Below are 23956 nucleotides of genomic sequence, written 5' to 3'. Positions count from 1 at the left end.
CTCCAAAAGGCCCTCTCTCTGTTCTCTTTGCTACTTGTGATCCCTATTATTCTAGCTGGCTGCAAGCTAAGGCTGGGAATTGCACATTACCTTGCTCACATCTTGTGTTTTCTTTCTTTAACTAGGTATGTTTTTGATTAGTTTTTCAGAATCAAAACCTATGTGTTTACTTACTGCTTTAGACCATATGGTTTGAGTCCATCCTTGTCTTTGTTTACTTCTTACTCATGCATGCTTAATACTGCCTATTCAAACCTGTGACTAGCATGTTTCCACTTTACTTGTTTGTTTTCTATCTTGTTTAACATGTCTACATATGAAACTAAGCCTATTTGACTGATTATTATTTATCTAGCATGCCTAGGTTCTGCCTTTGTGTAATTAGCATACCTTCACCTGTTAATACTTGCCTAGCTTGCCTATCTAAGTCTTTGCCTGTTCTGCCTCATCCTTCTAAGTTAATTACTCTCCCTAGGATGGCTTCAACATGTTTCTGTTGTGATCTTTGCTGCATTCTACGTACTAGGTTTATAAAATCCCCTACAAACTCTAAGTATCCTGTTGTTTGTGTGCTCCATTAAGGTGTACTCTCTATGTTCCCAATCCTTCTTCCCTTGTGTGAAGGCTGCTTGCCAAAGTACTCCCTAAAACTGTTTGTTCTATAACTTGTGTTCTGATTGCAAAATTGTTTCTTTACACTTTTCTCAAACTTTTTTATCACTAATGGTCTTCAAAAGTTCTTTTCAGTCCTAAAGACCTTTCTTTTAAACTCTTTCAAACCATTATGCACTTTCACTTACTCTTAGCATACTAGGTCATGCCCCTTCTGGTATGTGTACTGCTTAGAGACCCTTGAGATCTCTTTGAACTCTGGCATATCAGGGCTGGCACTTATACACTGCACAATAGTCGGTTGTTATTTGGGAAAAGGCTAGGTGTGAGCACTGCCCGGAATCCTTGAGATCCTTTGGGAACTCTGACACACCTAGACATGAAATTGGCTATGGAACTTTGGCATTTGAATCTAAAAGGCTCTCTCTCTGCTCTTTTTGCTACTTGTGATTCCTGTTATTCTAGCCGGCTGCAAGCTAGGGCTGGGAATTGCACATTACCTTGCTCACATCTTGTGTTTTCTTTCTTTAACTAGGTATGCTTCTGATTAATTTTTAAGAACCAAAAACTATGTGTTTACTTACTGTAATAGCCCATATGGTTTGAGTCCATCCTTGTCTCTATTTACTTCTTACTCATGCATGCTTAATACTGCCTATTCAAACCTGTGACTATCATGTTTCCACTTTACTTGTTTGTTTGCTATCTTGTTTAACATGTCTACATATGAAACTAAGCCTGTTTGACTGACTACTGTTATCTAGCATGGCTAGATTCTGCCTTTGTGTAATTAGCATACCTTCACCTGTTAATACTTGCCTAGCATGCCTATCTAAGTCATTTCCTGTTCTGCCTCAATCTTTCTAAGTTAATTACTCTCCCTAGGATGGCTTCAACATGTTTCTGCTGTGATCTTTGCTGCATTCTACCTACTAGTTTTATAAAAACTCCTCAAAATACTAAGTATCCTATTGTTTGTGTGCTCCATTAAGGTGTACTCTCTACTTTCCCAATCCTTCTTCCCTTGTGTGAAGGCTGCTTGCCAAAGTACTCCCTAAAACTGTTTGTTCTATAACTTGTGTTCTGATTGCAAAATTATTTCTTTACACTTTCCTCAAACTGTTTTATCACTAATGGTTTTCAAAAGTTCTTTTCAGTCCTAAAGACCCTTCTTTTAAACTCTTTCAAACCATTTCACTTACTCTTAGAATACTAGGTCATGCCCCTCTGGTATGTGTACTGCTTAGAGACCCTTGAGATCTCTTTGAACTATGGCATACAAGGGCTGGCACTTCCACACTGCACAATAATCAGTTGTTATTTGGGAAAGATCTAGGTGTGAGCACCGCTCGGGATCCTTGAGGTCCTTAGGGAACTCTGACACACCTAGACATGAAATTGGCTTGGACCTTTGGCATTTGAGACTACTGGAAGCTTGGAAATCACTTTGGGTCTACTTCAGGCTCCGTATAGCTTAATTTCTGTTCTATTTATGTAATTCATTGAATTCTTGGTCTGTAATAATTAATTATAAACAAACAGTGGGGTAACTAGTAAAAAGAGTAGGTACTTATATGTTGTGGGTAAAATTGGGTAGATACCATGCCTATAGGGTCCATGTTGATTCAAATATGTTTGTTAGATAACATGTCTATAAGATCTGCTTTGGTTTAAAATAAGTTCTATTTGCTTTACTTCCACACAATTAGAAGCCATGCCTATAGGATCTAAATCATCTTTTAATAACTGGATACCATGCCTATTGAAGTTAAAATCAACTTTAATAGAAATCATGCCTATTGGAGTTAAAATCAGCTTTAATAGAGATCATGTCTATAGGGGTTTCACTTTGGTCAAATGAATTCTGCTTGCTTCACATTATGTTTAATTAGAAATAATGCCTATAGGACTTAATACTAGTTTAGTTAAAATAATTAGTTTAATTCATGTTTATTCTGAAACGGTTTAAGTAACTAATCTGTCCGCTTCTTTAATAAGTTTTCAACGCTGCCCCAAATAATATTGCTAGAAAGCATACCTATAGGATCCCAAATTGCCCGTTTAAAATTGGTTACTATTTTACTGCATTCCTAATCAGTAATAGATACCATGCTCATAGGACATTATCATTATACGCCTAGGCAAGCCTATAGGACGATTAAAAATCCTGCTACTGTTAAACTGTGTTCTGTTAGTTGTGACTTCTCATAATTAACAGGTCTACAATCAGTAGGCAAGCCGAATAGGTCTTTGACACTTTGGTCCAAATTCAGTACTGCATATTCTCTGCTTACCTAGATATCATGCTCTAAGGTTTTCTCTTAAATACCTGAAACTATTGTTTGAGACATGCACTTACTTGTTCTGTTTGTGGAGGTGAATTTGATCCTTTAATGTTCCCTCTTTAAATGCTGTCCTAATTGTTTTGATTGATGCTTAGACTTTTCTCCTTTAAAATACCTTAGGATGGTCCAAAACTACCTAAATTAGAGGTCCTAAATACCTCTAGGGCCATAAGAAAAGGACGGGTAGTGCGCACATAGGATATCTCTCAAGGTTGCTCGAACGCTTTAGGCTATGAACAAGGGGAGGGAATTGGGTAGTAAGGAATATAATGACCACGCGCTAATGTCACGTGTAGCCCATCGTTGAGGAGTGTTTATCGGGAATTGTGTGGGTATGATCCTGTAGGCCAACCAACCTAGGACAATATTTACCGGGCATTGTGTGGGTATGATCCTGTACGCCAACCAAACTAGGACCCCTCTTTCCCATCTCCCGTAGTTTAAATGAATTTACTTTCTTTACATATGTGCAAATTGTTCAAACCCTTTTCCCTTCCTTTCATTACTTGAATCATACATGCACTTAGAATGTCAAAAACATGCCTTTATTTGCAAAAATGTGTTAAAACTGTTTATTTGTTAACATGACTAATTCACATAGTTTAAGTTTGGCTGGGACCCACTGTTGTGGACTGCGAGGGGTGCCTAACACCTTCCCCTCAAGGTTATTTCGAGCCCTTACCCTAAATCTCTGGTAATGCAAACTAGTCCATGACTTAATTGCTCAAGGTGCCCTAACGCACCATAATTCGTTAGGTGGAGACTCTTCAACACCCAATTCCCAAAAGGAAACGAGTTGTTCCCCCATGAATGTTGAAACCTGGACTTCCCCGTCAAAAAGGAAAAAGGGGGCGCAACAATAAGTCGACTCTGCTGGGGATATTTTTAGGCTCTTACCATAACGAACTTATCTTTTGTGAATTAGTCCAAGCATGCTCTATCCCACGTACCATTTCCCCTTATTTGAATTTAATTGTCTATTTTTCAAAGCATTTATGATTCTTTTATTTCTGAAATTGACTTGTCTCTTTGTTTTCTTTTCTGTAACCATCCTTTCAATTATTTAAATATTGCATTTATCATTTCTTACATGCAAATACTTGACAACATGTTATTTATCATTGCATAAATCATGCTCAATATCATACTCCTCTCGTGCGTAATTAATCATATAGCAATGCTTGATGAGTGTTTGGGCTCTTCCTATATATCACCCTTTAAATTCGGAAAGGCGTATTTGTGGTAAAACTAGTCTATCAGCGGTGCGTTCGACGTTTCCGTGCCTTTTCCCCTCAAGTTGTCTGCTTGAGGGTCCCAGTCTAGACTTCTATAGCAGCCTTACTCTGATTAATTATACATGCATCATGGTCAAACCTAGCCGGGTTAATATGTTGTCTGCATAATAACCCTTTAAGACAAGCCTTGTCCAAAAGTCCATCGGGTTTTTCATAATCCCAACGGACGTAACCACGATTATGTGTATTAATTTGGAGAAATAAGTGCCAATATTTTAATCATTACTGTATAAATAGACGAACCTGGAGGGGGGAAAGGGCCTAACTCTCTTTGTTTTGCAGAAAATGAGGCACGAGGTCCCTAGATTCGGTATGGTTAGCACACCCTCACTCTTGCTAGACTGGTGGAGGGATCTTCTTTCATGTGACCAAAAAGGACAATACCGTCAAGAATTTCCTCAAAGACCGTGGAATGATTATATAGCGTTCCATCATCCCAAAAGAATGAACTACATTCCAGACATGTTTGGTCAGCCATAGGACGATGTGGGATGGGTATAGCTTTTCAAAAATTTGACCGAGGAGCAGGTCCAGTGGATGTTTGAGTGGTTCCCTACCAATGAGTTCATCATCGGGTCTAGAGATTTTCCACACTTGGTGTTGATTGGGTTGAGGGGCATATATCCTTATGCTCCTCTCAGGGTTTTGAGGAAAGTAGGAAGGAGACAAATCATACCACGGGTCGCAAAGATGTGTCACTTCACGGCCGATTTCCAAGGGGACGCTATCCCGTATAAGAATGAAGCACAACATATGTGGACCTTGAAGATTATTGTAGAGAAGGATACTATCGAGCTACACCGATACCATATGGGCGACTCATACCTTTACCCTTCATGGTTGGAGGACAACATAGCTGGGGTATATGAGCCAAGGGCTGGGCCAAGAAATCGGGTCATAGACGAGGTTGCTGAGGTAGAGGTGAAGTACAACAAGCTACAGAAAAGAGTTCGAGAGTTTGAAGCTGAGCATATGGCGCAGCATAAGGCTGACATGGAGATGATTAATGAGTGGAAGGAGAGAGCTGCTAAATCCAATGAAAGGATGGAATATCTGGAGTGCAACTTGATGGAATTAGAGGGGAAAATGAGGAAGAGGGTCACCGACTGCCGGAACACTGAAGGAAATGAAGGAGGACATCTGGCAAGGGCATTCCTGTTGCTTAACATGCATGAGATAAGAGAATTGATCGAAAAGAGCATCCAGTCCGGAGTGGGTCCTTCTGGGACCAAGGAGATTGGATTTACTTGCTTTCTTTTTCTAATGTAATAAGGCCGAGAGCCATTAGTAACATTATCTTATTTAGTTTTGTTTTGGTTCGTTTACTTTTACTTTAATGAAATGAGCCAATTATCGGCACTAAATATTTCCAAGTTTATTTGTTGCTAGGACTACCTCGGGCACAACGAGGCTCCCAAATTAGGACATGAATTTACATTCCCACAATATGTGTTTAAATATTGCAAACATTTCAGAATCCTTACTGACTTGTTTACCTTTTGTTTTTCTTTTATTCTTTATTCCCATCCTCTAATGTTGGTTCGCTCATACTGGCATCATCAGCATATCACACTAGATCTATAGGCCTTCCACCTCTTTCTCCTCCAAGCAATACATAAGGCAAAGGAAAAGAAAGAAATGGACGATTTAAGTGGTATTTGAAAGGAGAATGCTGAGAACGCAGAAGCTTCAGATGACCGTAGTACCCCGACACCGAATGATCTAGTCTTGAGGTTGGAACAAAAGATATTGGAGCTACAAGGAGAGCTTGAGTAGGTCCGCAACTTGGAAAGCTTATCCCTTACCTTGAATATCTCTGACATCAACACAAAGAACCCAACACCTCCCCAAAACACACCAAACCAACACCCATAAAACCCTCTTGCGCCGCATCAATATGCAACCCCACCCCAAAATCTCAAATCCCCTACCAATACCAATTCTGCCACAACACCACCATTAACCAATTCAGTACCCACTAACAGTCACTTATCACACTCCTCAAAATACACCACAACCCATTCCTAACCCTCAAAACTCAACCAATGACCACCACTACACCCAACCACATGGAACTCACCAAAATAACCCCATATACGTGGAAACCGTACCTCACTCTACCCCACCAATCTCCTATACACCAGAATCCTCCGAGAAGGACCTACTCATTAAAAACATGGCTGAAGAACTCAAGAAGCTGACGTGTCGGGTTCAAGGTATCGCGGGTGGCAAAGGAATAAAAGGTTTGAACTATGAAGACCTATGCATACAACCAGATGTAGAACTACCAGATGGATACAAACCTCCCAAGTTCGAGATGTTTGACGGTACAGGAGATCCTAGTGTTCATCCGAGGACCTATTGTGACAAGCTTGTCGGGGTCGGGAAAGAAAAAAAGATCTGGATGAAGCTCTTTATGAGGAGTCTTACTGGAGATGCTTTGTCCTGGTACATCAGCCAAGATCCCAAGAAATGGTCCAATTGGGTGGGCATGGCGTCAGATTTCATGGACCGGTTCAGGTTTAATACAAAGAATGGACCAGATGTTTTCTATATCCAGAATCTTAAGAACAAACCCACCGAAACCTTTCTCAAGTATGCTACTTATTGGAGGTCGGAAGCAGCCAAGGTCAGGCCATCTTTGGATGAGGAACAAATGAACAAGTTCTTCGTCAAAGCATAGGATCCAAAATATTATAAACGGTTGATGGTTATCGAAAATCATAAATTCTTCGATATCATCAAACTCGTAGAAAGAATTGAAGAAGGAATCAAGAGCGGGATGGTAATGAATTTTGAGGCATTACAGGCCACAAATAAGGCATTACAATCAGGCGACATATCAAAGAAAAGAGACGTTGGGCAGTAATGGTGGCTCAAGACACAAAATCTCCACATATATATCAAACACCTCCATCAACATACCAAGCACCACCACCCATATATCAACCCTCATCTCCCAGATATTCCCAACCAGCCATTACCTATTATACCTATAATTCCCAACCATCCTATTTCCAATCACCTCCAACCCGCCAAAACTTTCCAAGACCACAACCAAATTTTGACTGCAAGCCACCTAGACAGTACACCGCTATTACTGAACCCATCGACCAACTATATGAAAAGTTGAAAGCCACTGGTTATGTCACCCCTATTCCTACTGTGGCACTAGAGAATCCATCCTAATGGGTCAACCCGAACAAAACCTGTGCATATCATTTCGGTATGAAAGGGCACACCATTGACGAATGCTGAACATTGAAAGACAAAATCCAGACACTAATTGACAACAAGGTTATACAGGCGAAAGAAGCCGCCCCCAATATCCGCAACAATCCTTTCCCCGACCAAAGTGGTGGCGGGGTACATATGATATAGACAAACGAAAAGTGGGATCCTAAGGGGTCAATCGGGCTTATTCGAGAAGGCGACGACTTTAACTTGCAGTCACACTCACTCCTATTGTAATACAGAATCAGTCACCAATAAAAGTTGAGATAACTATATCAGTTCCATTTGAGGTAGAGATAACTTCGCCTGTGGCCACCCCTATTCCATTTGAAGTGGTAGTGGCCACACTTTTCATGGTGACAGTATCAACTACAATTTTTTCGACTCAAAAGCGATACCATGGGATTATGCTGCCAAGGCTAGACGAAACGGGAAGGCAAAGATGGAGGAATCCGATGCTGCAGAAGGAATGACTAGGACCGGGAAAATCTATACACCTGAACACTTGGGAGGACCAAGTAAGGATACTACTACCAAGAAGCCTGTCATTGAAACATGACCAGATGACCTTTGGAGGAAAGTGCAAGCAAGGGAATATTCCGTCATTAATCATTTGAACAAAACCCCAGCTCGGATATCCGTACTATCACCGTTGCAAAATTCGGAGGCACATAAGAATGCTTTGATGAAGGTGTTGAGCGAAGCTTATGTGCCCAACAATATCACTTGCGGAGAGATGGCCAATATGGTAGGGAAGGTGCTGGAAAGTCACAAGATTATCTTCAACGAAGATGAGTTGCCACCTGAAGGGTTGAATCACAATAGAGCATTGCATATCAAAGTGCAATTTGAAGACAAGTTCATTGGCAGGGTCATGGTTGATGGAGGTTCAAGCCTCAATATTTGTCCATTGGATGCTCTGAAAAGACCGGGCAAAGGTTTCTATGATATACGGGCAGGAAGCATAAATGTGAAAGATTTTGATGGGTCCCAAAGGGCCATGATTGGGGCAATTAACCTTTGTCTACAGATGGGGCCAACTTGGTTTGACGTCGAATTTCAGGTGCTCGACATACCAACCTCATACAATCTTCTGTTGGGCTAACCATGGATCCATGCCGCTGGGACCATGGCTTCCACGCTACACCAAGCCGTGAAATTTGAATGGAACCATTAGGAGGTGATCATTCACGGAGATGGGAGTAACCCCATTTACACCAGTCAAACCATCCCGGTTATTGGAAACAGAAGAAGTTTGGGAGGGGAACCTACCATCATATCGAACGTGTCAATTCCGTCGAAAAAGACAAATGGTGGAGCAGCAAAATAGAAAGCATACTGGCATTGTCTATGTCACACCCCGAAACTGGGCCTAGACGTAACACGACACTCGGTGCCTGACTACATGTGACCAAGCAAACCAACTGGGTGGCTGAATCAATATGTGATGTCATAACATACTAAATGTGGAAGATAAACTAACACATGTTGATATGCTGAAAGTCTGAATGATAAAAATTAAAGTGCAAAAATACTAATACAATTTTAAAACATATTTGTAGTCAACATAGCTTAATATTAAAAGCATGTAACTCTGTCTAGCTATTACTCTAGTCCATGAAGCCTTTATTGAAGTACTGAAAACACTGACACTGTCTATCTGTAAATACTGAAAGACTGTAAGGTAATGATAATGCCCCCGAAAGAACTGGGGATCACCCAATAGCTGGTACGAGAATCCTAGTGCTCTGAATCGTCAACCTGTAAATTAGTACCTACATCGTGAGATGCAGGCCCCGGGCAAAAAGGGACATCAGTACATTTGAATTGCACTGGTATGTAAAGCAACTAAAAGAAAGAATTATAAATGTTGAAACTAATACTGAGCTGATAATTGAGAATTGATAATTGATAATTGAAATTATAACTGTTGAAACTGGAACTAAAATGATAACTGATAACTGAGATAATAACTACTAACTAATAACTGATAACTGAAAAGATAGCTGATAACTGATAACTGAATTGATAACTGGTAACTGAAACTGAACAAAGGAAGTAAGGATATGAATACTCGCTCTTCCGAATGATGAACAACTTGTTTATCTGAATATTAAACTGCAGCCTCAGGCCCAATATATATGTGCATAAACTGCGGCCTCGGGCCCAAGTATACGTATACATAACTGCGGCCTTAGGACCAAAGATGCATAAAGCATAAACTGCGGCCTCAGGCCCAAATACAGGGGTTAAACATTCAGGGATTTAAAATCAGAAACTCAGAATCATACTGCAATACATGATACTGAAATATTGAGTCATATTGAGTTACACGATATTCGAATGATAAATAGAACTAGACTAAGACATGTATTCATGAACTGATTATGAAAACTAAAACATCAACTGTTTTATCAATAATTGCATATTTTTGAAAACTTTATTTCCGTGATAGTCAGGTGTTACCCAGGGAAACTATAGAAGGCCTCTAGAATAGAGCAAAGCAAGGCCAGTGGAAAGAAGCACGAACCAACCTCCCCCTCACAAAACTTACAATTTTTCTGTGAATGTAGGCACATTTAACGTAGCGATAGCATTTGCAAACATGTATACACAAAGAAAAATCACTATCAAATAGGCCATCAGACACCAAATATATATCCAGCTAAGAAACATACTAGTCTTATTTGCTACTTGCTCTTTGCATTGGACTAAGCCCTGTCCCACATATTTGCATGAGGCTAATCCTTGCCTCCCTATTTGCATGAGGCCAATCTATGCCTCCATATCTGCATGAGGCTAATCCTTGCCTCCATATTTCATGAGGCTAATCCCTACCTCCATATTTTCATGAGGCTAATCCTTGCCTCCATATCTACATGAGGCTAATCCTTGCCTTCATATATGCATCAGGCTAATCCCTGCCTCCACATCTGCATCAGGCTAATCCTTGCCTCCATATCTGCACGAGGCTAATCCCTGCCTCCACATCTGCATGAGGCTAATCCATGCTTCCATATTTGCATGAGGCTAATCCCTGCCTCCATATTTGCATGAGGCTAATACCTGCCTCCATATCTACATGAGGCTAATCCTTGCCTCCCTGTTGCATGAGGCTAATCCTTGCCTCCGTATCTGCATGAGGCTAATCCTTGCCTCCCTGTTTGCATGAGGCTAATCCTTGCCTCCATAGCTACATGAGGCTAATCCTGCCTTCGTATCTGCATGAGGCTAATCTCTACCTCCATACCTACATGAGGCTAATACCTGCCTCCACATTTGCATGAGGCTAATCATTGCCTCCACATTTGCACGGGACTAAGCATTGTCCCTCCTTACATAAATATTGCTCTATTCTGGTACTATCTGTTTATTTTTTTATTAGGCTAAGCCCTGCCCTGTATTCACAAGACTAAGCCTTGTCTTGGTAGCATCGTATTGTTGCATCTCATGGGATGAAATATTGCCAATCTATCCAAAGGCTTCATAACCTAAAAGGCATCATCCTCACAGCCGGAAGACATCATGCCATGGCCTGAGGATCCCTCAAATTTGCATATCATTATTGAAAGGCGTCATGGTTTGGAGGCACCATCTGCATGGCCCGAGAACACCATTTCATGGCCTGCGAATACCTCACTAAACAATTCATGGTGCAGGACATCATGGTCCGAGGACGTTATCCTTAACCGTCCAAAGACAACTTTCATGGTCCAAAGGGAATCTGCATCATGTGTTAATTTCTGCACAAATACATGTCTGTAGCATCTCTTTATCTGCAGGTGACCAGCAAGCAACCGCTATCCTAGCAGGAGTGGCCTTGCTCCAGTTCCTTCAAATTACCTCAAACCTAACCGTTCACCATAACCATTCTTGCGTCTCGTGTCCATTCTTGCAATGACTTCATCGGTATATTCCCCCAATGAATCCAGAATTACACATGGCCTGATTCCTGTAAAACCAGGGATATGTAGGCAACTCAAGACCGGAGTTCGGCCTCTATCTTTCAAAAACACACCATTCAGCCAAAATTGGCCATAATATCTTTACCCGAAAACTCTTTCATCCTTTTCGGGTAAAGAGGGGCAGCTGTTGATATCCAATTTTTCCTCACATATTTTAAACACGCATATATACTTTCAAAATAGTACATATGCAGCTATAAGCATGCATAAGTATTTTTACAATTTTTCTCTATAGTCTTAAAAGCTCCAAATCAATTTATTTCTTCTCTTTTTATTATATAAATGTCCAATAATTATCCTTCAAATTACTTTTATGATGATTTGGCCATTTAAAGTCATTATTTATGCCAACATAGTGCTTAAATATTTTTAGTGCATTTTTGTAATTATATTTATATTTTTTAAGCTAATTTGCACATCTTTGCAATAATAGCCCTTACTAATGTATAATTACATTATTTATACATAAAATGATCTTTTATATTTTTTAAATATTAAATAACTATTTTAAATCATTTTAGTACACAAAGATATTGTTGATACTCATTTATTATTTTTAATAAATTATTTAGTTATTAAAAGTGGCTATTAAAAATCTGGCCTTATTTCATTTCAATTTTGGCCTTAATTTTGACCCAATACCCAGCCCAATCTCAACCTAAACCTACCCAGCCCAACACTAAATGCTCGACCCTGCCTCAATCTCATTTAACCTCGATCGTTGATCATAGAGATCAACGACCACAATTGGCCGCTTCCTTTTTAGTCCCAAACGACCCCCCCAAACCCTCTCATTTCCCATCAACCGCTGCCCTGAAATCCCTTTCCTCTCAAAAGCTCTCAAAGCCTAACCCTAATTTACCCACATCGCCGGTCATCTGCTGTCTTTCATGATGTTTCCCCACCACCACCACCAGGCTTCTAATGGCCTCTCTCACGCTGGTATTGCCATCTCTAAGGTCTTCGAGGGACCAGGGTTAGTCCGCTTGCATCTCTAGCCCTTTCTCGCCTATTTCAGGCTGTTTCGGTTTGGTTCTGAGTAAGATCTCCCTATATCGTTATGAATCTAGGGGTTTCTAATCTTGCTTCTTCATCTATGTGATTGTTCTTCTCGAAACCCTAGTTTTGTTCTTCTAAACTTCTTAGATCTGTACAGATCTGAGATGGTTTAGACATATTTCATATGAGTTTTACAATAACCTTTCGATTCTTTACAAGAATCATCTTATTTTCAAATGATTTTTCATCTTTCTCTAAACTAGGGTTTTCGGAAATTTCTTTTTCCAAAACATTTGATGATTTGGGTGTTTAATCTTCTGTTTCCTATATGTTTTAACCAATTTCGTTAGGTTTTCTCTAACTTCAACTCGTTTACACTAAAATCCCTAATTTTATCGACTCTTTTGTTTGGTTTCTAAGTTACTTGTGTACTGCCTTTGTTTTTGCCTTGGCCTCTACTAAGTTTTTGGTTCAACTTTTCTACAGATTCTGTATGTCTATGTTCATTCTGACTATTCTTTTCTTGCTTTATTTAAGTTTTCTGCGATATTTGCTGACTTTTATGTGATTTTCTCCTTAGTTAAACCTTTGATTATTCCAAAGTTCTTATTTTCGGTATGAATTGAGCCCTTTTCCCTAACAAAGTCCTTGATTCTTACTATTCTACTCGGTTTGGTTGAACTTTTTGCCTTAATTAGTTTCCTCTTGTCTTATTTGTTATTTACTAATTCTTGCTAACTATTTCCTTAATTGGACCCCTGTTCATTCACCCCTAGTTACCTTACTAGATTTCCTTCCTTAAAATATATGTCCTTCTTTTACCGTTGATTGATTATCCTTGATTAAAGGGAAGACTTACTGATTTTATATGTGATTGATTCCTTGAATTTCCCTAATTGCTACTTAATTGATCCCTTATATTATTTTGTTTAACTCTTGATTACTATATAAACTCCCTCTTATTTTAACTGTTATACATGAACAATAGTTCAGAAACTATCACTTTACACTCTAAAAGGTTCTCTCTCTACTCTCTTTGCTACTTGTGATCCCTGTTATTCAAGCCAGCTGCAAGCCAAGGCTGGGAATTGCAGAATACCTTGCTCACATCTTGTATTTTCTTTCTTTAACTAGGTATGCTTCTGATTAATTTTTAAGAATCAAAACCTATGTGTTTACTTACTGCCTTAGCCCATATGGTTTGAGTCCATCCTTGTCTCTGTTTACTTCTTACTCATGCATGCTTAATATTGCCTATTCAAACCTGTGACTAGTATGTTTCCACTTTACTTGTGTGTTTGCTATCTTGTTTAACATGTCTACATATGAAACTAAGCCTATTTGACTGACTACTATTTATCTAGCATGCCTAGATTCTGCCTTTGTGTAATTAGCATACCTTCACCTGTTAATACTTGCCTAGCATGCCTATCTAAGTCTTTGCCTATTCTGCCTCACTCCTTAGTTAATTACTCTCCCTAGGATGGCTTCAACATGTTTCTGTTGTGATCTTTGCTACATTCTACCTACTAGTTTTATAAAAAGCCCTCAAAACTCTAAGTATCATGTTGTTTGTGTGCTCCATTAAGGTGTACACTCTATGTTCCCAATCCCTTTTCCCTTGTGTGAAGGCTGATTGCCAAAGTACTCTCTAAAACCGTTTGTTCTATAACTTGTGTTCTGATTGCAAAATTGTTTATTTACACTTTCCTCAAACTGTTTTATCACTAATGGTTTTCAAAAGTTCTTTTCAGTCCTAAAGACCTTTCTTTAAAACTCTTTCAAAGCATTACGCATTTTCACTTACTCTTAGAATACTAGGTCATGCCCCTCTGGTATGTGTACTGCTTAGAGACCCTTGAGATCTCTTTGAACTCTGGCATGTCAGGGATGACACTTCCATACTGCACAATAATCGGTTGTTAATTGGGAAAGGTCTAGACTTGAGCACTGCCCGGGATCTTTGAGGTCCTTAGGGAACTCTGACACACCTAGACATGAAATTAGCTATGGAACTTTGGCATTTGAGACTACTTGAGCCTTGGAAATCACTTTGGGCCTACTTCAGGCTCCCTATAGCTTAATTTCTGTTCTATTTATGTAATTCATTGAATTCTTGGTCTGTAATAATTAATTGTAAATAAATAGTTGAGTGATTAGTGGAAAAGGGAAAGTAGTTATATACTGTGGATAAAGTTGGGTAGATACCATGCCTATAGGGTCCATGTTGATTCAAATGTGTTTGTTAGATAACATGCCTATAGGATCTGCTTTGGTTTAAATAAGTTCTATTTGCTTTACTTCCACACAATTAGAAGCCATGACTATAGGATCTAAATCAGCTTTTAATAACTAGATACCATGCCTATAGGAGTTAAAATCAGCTTTAATAGAAATCATGCCTATATGAGTTAAAATCGGCTTTAACAGAAATCATGTCCATATGGGTTTCACTTAGGTCAAATGAATTCTTCTTGCTTCACATTATGTTTAATTAGAAATAATGCCTATAGGACTTAAAACAAGTTTAGTTTAAAAAAATCAGTTTAATTCATGTTTATTCTGAATCGGTTTAAGTAAGCAATCTGTCCGCTTCTTTAATAAGTTTTCAACGCTGCCCTAAATAATATTGCTAGAAAGCATGACTATAGGATCCCAAGTTGACCGTTTAAAGTTGTTTACTATTTTACTTCATCCTTAATCAGTAATAGATACCATGCTCGTAAGACATCACTATTATATGCCTAGGCAAGCCTATAGGACGATTAAAATTCCCGCAACTGTAAAATTGTGTTCAGTTATCTGTGACTACTCATAATCAGCAGGTCTAAAATAAGTAGGCAAGTTGAATAGGTCTTTGACACTTTGGTCCAAATTCAGTACTGCATATTCTCTGCTCACCTAGATATCATGCTCTAAGTTTTTCTCTTAAATACCTGAAACTATTTTTTGAGACGTGCACTTACTTGTTCTGTTTGTGGAGGTCAATGTGAGCCTTTAATTGTTCCCTCTTTAAATGCAGTCCTAATTGTTTTGGTTGACACTTAGACTTTTCTCCTTTAAATACCTTAGGATGGTCCAGAACTACCTAAATTACAAGTCCTAAATACCTCCAGGGCCACAAGGAAGGGACGAGTAGTGCGCACATAGGATATCTCTCAAGGTTGCTAGAACGCTTTAGGCTATGACCAAGGGGAGGGAACTGGGTAGTAAGGAATATGATGACCACGCGTTAATGTCACGTGTAGCCCCTCGTTGAGGAGTGTTTACCAGACATTGTGTGGGTATGATATTGTAGGCCAACCAACCTAGGACAGTGTTTACCGGACATTGTGTGGGTGTGATCCTGTAGGTCAACCAACCTAGGACCCCTCTTTCCCAACTCCCGTAGTTTAAATGAATTTACTTTCTTTACATATGTGCAAATTGTTCAAACATTTTTCCCTTCCTTTCATTACTTGAATCATACATGCACTTAGAATGTCAAAAACATGCCTTTATTGGCAAATATGTGTTAAAAACTGTTTATTTGTTAACATGACTAACTCACATAGTTTAAGTTCGGCTAGTACCCACCGTTGTAGACCGCGATGGGTGCCTAACACCGTCCCTTCAATGTTATTTTGAGTCCTTACCCTAAATTACTGGTAATGCAAACTAGTCCATGAGTTAATTGCTCAAAGTGCCCTAACACACCATAATCCATTAGGTGGAGACTCTTCAAATCCCCAAATCCCAAAAGGAAACGAGTTATCTCCCCCTATGAATGTCGAAACCCGGACTTCCCCATCAAAAAGGGAAAAAAGGGGGCGCGACAGCATGACGACTCTGCTGGGGATATTTTTAGGCTCTTACCATAACGAACTTATCTTTTGTGAATTAGTCCAAGCATGCTCTATCCCACGTACCATTTCCCCTTATTTGAATTTAACTGTCTATTTTTCAAAGCATTTATGATTTTTTTATTTCTGAAACTGACTTGTCTCTTTGTTTTCTTTTCTGTAATTGTCCTTTCAATTATTTAAATACTGCCTTTATCATTTCTTACGTGCAAATACTTGACAACATGTTATTTATTGTTGCATAAATCATGCTCAACATCATACTCCACTCGTGCATAATTAATCTCATAGCAATGCTTGATGAGTGTTTGCGTTCTTCTTATATATTACTCTTTAAATTTGAAAAGGCGTATTTGCGATAAAACTAGTCGATCAGCGGTGCGTTCGACGGTTCCATGCCTTTTTCCCTCAAATTGTCTGCTTGAGGGTCCCAGTCTAGACCTCTATAGCAGCCTTACTTTGATTAATTGTACATGCATCATGGTCAAATCTAGCCGAGTTAATATGTTGTTCGCATAATAACACTTTAAGACAAGCCTTGTCCAAAAGTCCATCGGGTTTTTCATAATCCCAACGGATATAACCATGATTATGTGCATTAATTTGGAGAAATAAATGCCAATATGCTAATCATTACTGTATAAATAGACGAACATGGAGGGGGGAAAGGGCCTAACTCTCTTTGTTTTGCAGAAAATGAGGCACGAGGTCCCCAGATTCGGTATGGTTAGCACACCCTTACCCTTGCTAGACTGGTGGAGGGATATTCCTTCATATGACCAAAACCATGTGAAATTATTCTTAGGAAACTTGCCTTCTCTGATGGATATTCAGCTCAACCAAATGTTGATCGAGGTTGCAACTACGTTTTGGGACAAGGAAAGGGTTGTGTTCCACTTTGGGAACATAGAAATGACTCCCCTCCTAGTAGAAATAAGAGGATTTGTTGGGTTGCCTTGGGATAGCCCTAATCTGTTAGCACCTGAAAATCAAACTGCTAGGGATTTTTGAAAATGGTGAGGCTGAAGAAAAATGACAACTTAAAATGCCTAAAGGACTCCTACATACCTTTTGAATTCCTTTATGAAAGATACGGTCACAACAACTCTTACCGTATCTTTGACGATGAATTCTCAATCATCTCCCTGGGTTGGATTCATCGTAGGGTCTTCGTATTTATTATGTGTTTCTTAGGCATACTAGTATTCCTAATCCAAGGGGATAGAATCCATACTAGGTTGGTCGTGGTAACCAAAACTCTTATGGATGGGATCGAGGGGGAGACATACACTATCATCCCTATGATCATTGCAGACATGTACCGAGCTTTGGAGCGATGTTAGAAGGGGTTCAGGTTCTTCGAGGGTTGCAACTTGCTGCTACAGGTTTGGCTGTTAGAACATCTCCAAAAAGGACAATACCATCAAGAATTTTCGCGAAGGCCGTGGAATGATTATATAGCATTCCATCATCCCAAAAGAATGAACTACATTCCAGACATGTTTTCTCAGCCAGAGGATGTTGTTGGATGGGTACGACCTTTCGAAATTTTGACCAAGGAGTAGGTCCAGTGGATGTTCGAGTGGTTCCCTACCAATGAGTTCATCATCAGGTCCAGAGATTTTCCATACTTGGTGCTTATTGGGTTGAGGTGCATATACCCTAACGCTCCTCTCAGGGTTATGAGGCAAGTAGGAAGGAAATAAATCGTACCACGGGTCGCAAAGATGTGTCACTTTAGGGCCAATTTCCAAGGGGACGCCATCCCATATAAGAATGAAGCACAACATATGTGGACCTTGAAGATTATTGTGGATAAGGATACTATCGAGCCAGACCGATACCATGTGGGCCACTCATACCTTTACCCTTCATGGTTGGAGGACAACATACCTAGGGTCTCTGAGCCAAGGGCTGGGCCAGGAAATTGGGTCATGACGAGGGCGCTGAGGTAGAGGTGAAGTACAATAAGCTACGGAAAAGAGTTCGAGAGTCTGAAGCTAAGCATATGGCGCAACATAAGGCTAACATAGAGATGATTAACGAGTGGAAGGAGAGAGCTGCTAAATCCAGTGAAAGGCTGGAATATCTGGAGTATAGCTTGATGGAATTAGAGGGAAACATGAGGAAGAGGGTCACCGACTGCCAGAATGCTTAAGGAGAATTGATCGACAAGAGTATCCAGTCTGGAGAGGGTCCTTATGGGACCAAGTAGATTAGATTTACTTGCTTTCCTTTTCAAATGTAATAAGGCCGAGAGTCATTAGTGACATTATCTTATTTAGTTTCGTTTTGGTTCGTTTACTTTTACATTAACGAAATGAGGCAATTATTGGCACTAAATTTTTCCCAAATTTATTTGTCGCTAGGCCTACCTCGGGCACAACGAGGCTCCCAAATTAGGACACGAATTTACATTCCTGCAATATGTGTTTAAATATTGCAAACATTTCAGAATTCTTTCTGACTTGTTTACCTTCTGTTTTTCTTTTTTTCTTTATTCCCATCCCCTAAGGTTAGTTCGCTCATACTGGCATCATCAGCATATCATATACGATCTAGAGGCCCTCTACCTCCTCCTCCTCCAAGCACTACAAAAGGCAAAGGAAAAGCAAAAAAATGATTTAAGTGGTATTCGAAAGGAGAATGCTGAGAACGTAGAAGCTTCAGATGGACGTAGTACTCTAGCACCGAATGATCTAGTCTTGAGGTTGGAACAAAAGATATTGGAGCTACAGGGAGAGCTTAAGAAGGTTCGCAACTTGGAAAACTTATCCCTTACCCTAAATATCTCTGACATCAACACAAAGAATCCAGCACCTCCCCAAAACACACCAAACCAACACCCACAAAACCCTCCTGCACCGCATCAATATGCAACCCCGCCCCAAAATCTCAATCCCCTACCAATACCAACTCCGCTACAACACCACCATTAACCAATTCAGTACCCACCAACCGTCACTTATCACACTCCTCAGAATACACCACAACACATTCTTGACCCTCAAACCTAAACCAATGACCACCACTACACCCAGGCACCTGACACTCACCAAAACAACCCCATATACGTGGAAATCATACCTCACTCTATCCAACCAATCTCCTATACACCAGAATCATCAAAGAAGGACCTGCTCATTAAAAACATGGTTGAATAACTCAAGAAGCTGACAAGTCAGGTTCAGGGTGTCGAGGGAGGCAAAGGAATAGAAGGTTTGAACTATGAAGACCTATACATACAGCCAGATGTAGAACTACTAAAGGGATACAAACCTCCCAAGTTCGAGATGTTTGACGGTACAGAAGATCCTAGGGTTCATCTGAGGACCTATTGTGACAAGCTTGTCGGGGTCGGGAAAGACGAAAAGATCCAGATGAAACTCTTTATGAGGAGTCTTACTGGAGATGCTTTGTCCTGGTACATCAGCCAAGATCCCAAGAAATGGTCCAATTGGGTAGGCATGGCGTCAGATTTCATGGATCGGTTCAGGTTCAATACAGAGAATGCACCAGATGTTTTATACATCCCGAATCTTAAGAAGAAACCCACCGAAACCTTTCATGAGTATGCTACTCATTGGAGGTCAGAAGCGGCCAAGGTCAGTCCATCTTTGGATGAGGAACAGATGAACAAGTTCTTCGTCAGAGCACAGGACCCGCAGTATTATGAAAGATTGATGGTTATTCAAAACCATAAATTCTCTGATATCATCAAGCTTGGGGAAAGAATTGATGAAGGCATCAAAAGCAGGATGGTAACGAATTTTGAGGCATTATAGGCCACAAATAAGGCATTACAATCAGGCGGCATATAAAAGAAAAGAGACGTTGGGGCAGTAATGGCAGCTCAAGGCCCAAAATCTCCTCTTACATTTTAAACACCTCCACCACATCTCAAACACCTCCACCCACATAACAAGCACCACCACCCACATATCAACCCTCATCTCCCAGATATTCCCAACCAGCCACTTCCTATCATACCTATAATTCCCAACCATCTCATTTCCAATCACCTCCAACCCACCAAAAATTTCCAAGACCACAACCAAATTTTGACTGCAAGCCACCTAGACAGTACACCATTATTGCTAAACCCATCGACCAACTGTATGAAAGGTTGAAAGCTGCTGGTTATGTCACCTATATTCCTGGTATGGCACTAGAGAATCCATCCCAATGGGTCAACCCAAACAAAACCTGTGCATACCATTCCGGTATGAAAGGGAACACCATTGACGAATGTCGAACATTGAAAGACAAAATCCAGACACTAATTGACAATAAGATTATACAGGTGAAAGAAGTCGCACCCAATGTCCGCAATAATCCTCTCCTAGACCACAGGGGTGGCAGGGTACATGTGATAGAGACGAACGAAGAGTGGGATCCTGAGGGGTCAATCGGGCTTATATCAGAAGGCGATGACTTTAAACTATCAGTCACACTCACTCCCATTGTAGTAAAAACTCAGTCACTAATCGAAGTTGAGATAACTACATCAATTCCATTTAAGGTACAGGTAGCTCTGCCTACGGCCACCCCTGTTCCATTTGAAGTAGAAGTGGCCACACCTTTCACGGTGACAGTATCAACCGCACCTTCTTTCTACTCAAAAGCGATACCCTGGGATTATGTTGCCGATGCTAGACAAAAAGGGAATGCAAAGATGGAGGAATCTGATGTTGCGCAAGGAATGACCAGGACCGGGAAAATCTATACACCTGAACACTTAGGAGGACCAAGTAAGGATACTACTACCAAGCAGCCTGTCATTGAAATAGGACCAGATGACCTTTGGAGGAAAGTGCAAGCAAGAGAATATTTCGTCATTGATCATTTGAACAAAACCCTAGCTCAAATATCCATACAGTCACCATTGCAAAATTTGGAGGCACATAAGAATGCTTTGATGAAGGTGTTGAGCGAAGCTTATGTGCCCAACAATATCACCTGCAGAGAGATGGCCAATATGGTAGGGCAGGTGCTGGAAAGTCACAAGATAATCTTCAACGAAGATGAGTTTCCACCTGAAGGATTGAATCACAACAGAGCATTGCATATCACAGTGCAATTTGAAGAAAAGTTCATTGCCAGGGTCTTGGTTGATGGAGGTTCAAGCCTAAATATTTGTCCGTTCGATGCTCTGAAAAGACTGGGCAAAGGTTTCCATGAAATACGGGCAGGAAGCATGAATGTGAAAGCTTTCGATGGGTCCCAAAGGGCCACGATTGGGGAAATTAACCTTTGTCTATAGATGGGGTCAACTTGGTTTGACGTCGAACTTCAGGTGCTCGACATACCGACCTCATACAATCTTCTACTGGGCCAACCATGGATCCATGTCATTGGGGCAGTAGCTGCCATGCTACACCAAGCTATGAAATTTGAGTGGAACCATTAGTAGGTGATCATTCACGGAGATGGGAGTAACCCTCTTTACGCCAGTCAAACCATCCTGGTTATTGGAAACAGAAGAAGGTTGGGAGGGGAAACCTACCATCATATCGAACGTGTCAATGTCATTGAAAAAGACAAATGGTGGAGCAGCAAAATAGAAAGCATACTGGCATGGTCTGGGTATGAACCCGACAAAGCGCTTGGAAAGAATCTCCAGGGTATTACCAAACCGATACAGTTGAAGCATCACGGTACTACCTTCGGGCTCGGATACAAATATACATGGAAGGAGTATGATGATTGGTCGCCCCTATGGCGCGGACCTTATTACCCTCTCGAGCAACCGGTGCTGCATCTGGATTAGACTTTTCACCAAGCTGATACAATATGGGGAACTGCAGAAGAAGAACCATTAGCGGGGATGAGAAATCTGTTCTAGAAGGATGAAGACATGGACTGGAGTGTAATAATTGAGGAGGAGGAGGAGGAAGAAGTCCTCACAATTCAGATTGCAGAGAAGGGAGTTGTTCTTAGGAACTTGACCGCCACACCATCCCGATCCCGCCGAGTCCCTGGGTAGCTTGGCAGATTTTATGCCTATAGCCATTCTAGGCATTTAAGATTTTCAGTAATTTATTTTAAGATTCACTTGTTTCAAAATAAATGCTCGATTCATCGAGCCGTACTCGTTTGGATGTTTTAAGTATTAATCAAATGCTTTGCTCTTTATTATTTATTATTATTTTTCATATTTTTCTTTCTATAGCATTATTGTTACTTTTCCTAATGAACCGGTGACTGTGACATGTAATGAGGCAATGCAACATGAGAATAATGATTCAGATGAAGAAGATGAGATACCTGAGGAAGTTATCAGGGAGGTTGAAAACTTTGAGAATAAGCCTAAGTCCAACCTGGACGAGACCGAAGCAATAAATTTGGGGAACATCGAGACCATTAAGGAGACTCGCATCAGCATTCACTTATCACCAATAGAGAAGAAAGAGTACATCCGTTTTCTAAAGGAATATAGGACATTTTTGCATGGTCATATGATGACATGACCGGTTTGAGCACGTCCATAGTGGCTCACAAGTTACCTACTAATCCCATGTGTCCGCCAATTAAGCAGAAACTCAGAAAATTCAAGCTAGATATGAGCCTGAAGATCAAGGAGGAAGTCATCAAGCAGATCAAAACCAAAGTTCTCAGGGTTGTTGAGTACCCAACCTGGTTAGCTAACATGGTGCCAGTGCCGAAGAAGGATGGGAAAGTCAGAGTATGTGTTGACTATCGGGATTTAAATAGATCAAGTCCCAAGGACGACTTCCCGCTGCCAAAAATACACATCCTAATCGACAACTCCGCCAAACATGAACTCCAATCCTTTGTATATTGCTTCGCGGGTTATCACCAGATCTGGATGGATGAAGAAGACGCAGAGAAAACATCCTTTATTACACCATGGGGAGTATACTGCTACAAGATGATGCCATTTGGCCTAAAGAATGCTGGGGCTACCTATATGAGGGCCATGAAAACCATCTTCCATGATATGATACATAAATAAATAGAGGTATATGTGGACAACGTCATTATCAAATCCAAAAAGGTCGCAGATCACATATCAAACTTGAGAAAGTTCTTTGACAGGCTAAGAAGGTACAACTTGAAACTGAACCCCGCAAAATGTGCATTCAGGTTCCCACAAGAAAGCTACTAGGATTCATTGTCAGTCATCAAAGGATCGAGCTGGATCCGTCTAAAGTCAAGGTTATTCAGGAATTGCCATCACCTAGGAGCAAAAAGGATGTGATGAGCTTCTTAGGACGTCTCAACTATATCAGTTGCTTCACAGCACAGTCCACAGTCATTTGTGAACCCATCTTTATAATGCTGAGGAAAGATGCCGAGACAAGCTGGACCAAGGTTTGCTAGAAAGCTTTTAACAAGATCAAGCAGTACTTGTCCACACCAACAGTGCTGGTCCCGCCAGAGCCAGGACGGCCTTTGCTACTCTATCTATCTGTATTAGACGGAAACTTCGGATGTGTTCTGGGACAACATGACGAGACAGGAAGAAAGGAGCAAGACATATACTACTTGAGTAAGAAGTTCACACCTTACAAAGCACATTACTCTCTACTAGAACGCACTTGTTGTGCTTTGACCTGGACGGCCCAGAAGTTGAGGCATTACTTCTGTGCCTATACTACACACCTCATATCCAGGATGGACCCTTTGAAGTACATATTTCA

This window comes from Nicotiana tabacum, chromosome 11 (genome assembly GCF_000715075.1).
Source record: "Nicotiana tabacum cultivar K326 chromosome 11, ASM71507v2, whole genome shotgun sequence".
In the NCBI taxonomy this organism is placed as follows: domain Eukaryota; kingdom Viridiplantae; phylum Streptophyta; class Magnoliopsida; order Solanales; family Solanaceae; genus Nicotiana; species Nicotiana tabacum.
This window is presented reverse-complemented; position numbering follows the sequence as displayed.